A 3,572-nucleotide genomic window follows, 5' to 3' on the forward strand; every position below is an offset into this window, starting at 1 on the left:
CGCTCACCATTGGAATGCTTGATTTCGTTGAGTATCCATGGCAGGCGAGCCTGTCATTATCACCTTGTGGGCATTTTAACTTATTAGAGTGGTTGTGGCTTGTGTTCCGCGTAGCGGCCAGCGTGAGATTTACAGCGGTTGGGCGGAAACGCACATCTAAATCAGTCACCCTGTTGGAGGAGTTCGAGGGAGGCGACCGAAGTGAAGCATTCAGCTTCAAATGGTTCAAATGGCTCTGAGCACTATGGGACTTAACATCTGAGGTCATCAGTGCCCTACAACTCAGAACTCAGGATTGGAACCTGCGACAGTAGCGATCGCGCGGTTCCAGATTGAAGCGCCTAGAACCGCTCGGCCACAACGCCCGGCGATGCATTCACGTGGTTTCTGAGAGAACTAAGTGTTCTACATCCCACAGTACACTGAGGTATCTGCCAACCACAATCACTCACCTCTGGCCACCACAGTACTGATGAAACACGTTGAAGACTCTATCACCACTAAATTGCATCATAAGTGATACAATCACAGCCACCCCGTAGGAAACAGAAAACTACGTTACCATACAAGTAGCTTATTTGCTAGAAATGTCTTTTATTTGCCCCGTACACATTTACAACACACTCAGGCAATGTCTGAAGATCAGTATGTACCTTTTGAACAGGAAGGTTTTCATTTACATCGTAAATACTTTGTGTCTTAAATGCAAAAACAGGCACAGTGGATATTCATCGATTACAGCGCCATCTACCGCGATTGGGAAACAAGAAACAATGGTTTGGGTAGGCCGTAGGAATGTTTCTTTTTTCTTTTCTTTTCTTTTCTTTTCTTTCTTTTACTTACACACTTTCCTGCATGACGGACTGCCACCGACTCCTTGTTATGTTCGTAGCTATCGCTTGGTCTCACGCTGTTAGTAAGATAGTAAGGGACTTCTGTCTTGGTGCGTGACAGTGGATAAGTGTGGCGAACAGAAATTCGCGAAATACTGAGCAACAAATACTCTTAGGAAGAGCTACATACTCTGTGATTTACGAACTTTACCGTACATATGAAAATGCGTTTATTGTTTCATTTGACAGACGCCATACGATGCTTGCCCAGTTTCATTATTCAAACTTTAATAAATATATCAGTTTTTAATGTTCCAGTGCGTTTTCGTTAATTGCAGTTTGAAGACAATCAACAGAGTCACAAAGAAAAAAAATCCAGATATACTACGAGGTAAAACCACTCGTAACAAACAAATGAGTAACCGAACGATTCTCTACAGTGATCTCGCATAAGCATTTCGCTTTTTCTTCATATGTATAATGCTTTTCACGATTTTGCGCGTTTCCGTCAGTAACTGCGAATATAGTCTGTAAGAAAATATTATGAAAACAATATATTACATATATGCAATGAAAAGTACATGCCTAATGACATAAGGCAGCTTCCTCGCATTTCGAGCTTCATTTAAATAGCATTATTTTAAGAGAGTATTACTGCTGTTAAATATGTCGCGTAACGCAACGTTAATGCCAGTATGGATGCAACAGGGAGAGGATTGTATAAGCGAGTATATTAAGTAATGCGGTAAAGTTCAAAGGTAATAGAGAATATAGCCTTTTCTGAGAGAACTAAGTGTTCTACATCCCACAGTACACTGAGGTATCTTCCAACCACAATCACTCACCTCAGGCCACCACAGTACTGATGAAACACGTTGAAGACTCTATCACCACTAAATTGCATCATAAGTGATACAATCAAAACACTTTTACATATATGGCAATGCTCCTAAGTCATATACACTGAAGAGCCAAAGAAACTGGGACACCTCCCTAACATCGTGTAAAGCCCCCGTGAGTACACGGAAGTACCGCAACTCGACGTGGCATGGCTCGACTAATGTCTGAGGTTAGAATTACATTAACACCTTCAGCTGCTGATGGGCTTTGATATATATAAACGAGCACAGGTGAAAATGTGTGCCCCGACCGGGACTCGAACCCGGGATCTCCTGCTTACATGAAGGACGCTCTATCCCGGTCGGGCACACATTTTCACCAGTCCCCGTTGCTATACGTCAACGCCCGTCAGCAGCTCAAGGTATTAATACAATCGTAATTTCGTTCTAGATGGCCTCAGATCAGCAATTGTGTCCTTTCTTTTGGACGAGAGTCGTCCGACCATGCAACATATTTCCAGTCACCAATAGTCCAATATCGGTGTTGAAGGGCCTAGTGCAGGCGTAAAGCTTTGTGTCGTGCAGTTATCAAGGATACACGAGTGGGCTTTCAGCTCCGAAAGCCCATATCGATGATGTTTCGTTAAATGATTCGGACGCAGCGATGTGGGAGACTTGATATTTTACCGGATTCCTGATATTCACGGTTCACTACACATACATCCTCACTTCGTCGCTACTTTGGAGATGCTGTGTCCCATAGCTCGTGCGCCTACTATAACATCACGTTCAAACTCACTTAAATCTTCATAACCTGTCATTGTAGCAGTAGTAACCGATCTAACAACTGAGCGTGTCACCTGTTCTCTTATATTACCGTTGCCGACCGCAGCGCCGTATTCAGCCTGTATTTGAATACGCATGCCTATACCAGTCTGTTTGGCGCTTCAGTGCATATTATTTAGTATTACCGAAGAGTATTTATTGCTCCATATTTCGCGGATTTTGCCTACTTCACTCAGCCACTACCACGTACCGCGACCAAACTAACATGGTAACTGCATTCATAATATCCTTAATGAGATATACGTCTGTGTGCATCTCATATCTAGACCGCTACGCATGGGTGTTCTCATGCCACACATTCTGACTCGGGCAACGATCTGGATGAGAAAAACTGGCGATACCTGCAAGAAAATGACCCAGGTTCCGAGCCAGAACCACAATTCCACAACGAGGCAGCTTTCATCGCATAACCTGGTGGCTGGGATTTGTTGCAGCTGCGGTGTTCATTCCTTCGTATGGGCCATTACTGTGGAGTAACACTTGTAAGCAGCAACAATCTGATGTAATGAAAGTTTACTTTATTACTGGTGCTTCCTGGCAGATTAAAACTGTGTGCCGGACCGAGACTCGAACTCGGGATATTTGCCTCACGGCGTTCTCTGCCGTCTGAGCTACCCAAGCACGACTCACGACCCGTCCTCACAGCTTCAATTGTACCTTCCTAAATTCACCGAAGCTCTTCTGCGAGCGTTGCAGAACTGGCTCTCCTGGAAGAAAGGATTTTGTAGAGACATGGCTTAGCCACAGCCTGGTGGATATTTCCAGATTGATATTGGGTACTTTATTACTGTTTAATTAAACAGCTTCATTAAACAACGAAAAAGTAACTCACATTATATGAGCTGAATCACTAAGATTAAACTGCGTAATAACAGCAGCGCCGTCATTCACTAATGAACATGAAAAATATCAGTTCTGCAGAAGTATCTAAAGATTCTTACGAAAATTCCAATAGAGTTGCAGATTCTCAAGATAAGAAGGCTACACACAGCCCGCTACACTGGCCATACTAATGTAAAAGTTGATTCCTTATTTCCCTCGCAAAGTCCAAAAC

This window comes from Schistocerca gregaria, unplaced genomic scaffold (genome assembly GCF_023897955.1).
Source record: "Schistocerca gregaria isolate iqSchGreg1 unplaced genomic scaffold, iqSchGreg1.2 ptg000338l, whole genome shotgun sequence".
NCBI lineage: Eukaryota > Metazoa > Arthropoda > Insecta > Orthoptera > Acrididae > Schistocerca > Schistocerca gregaria.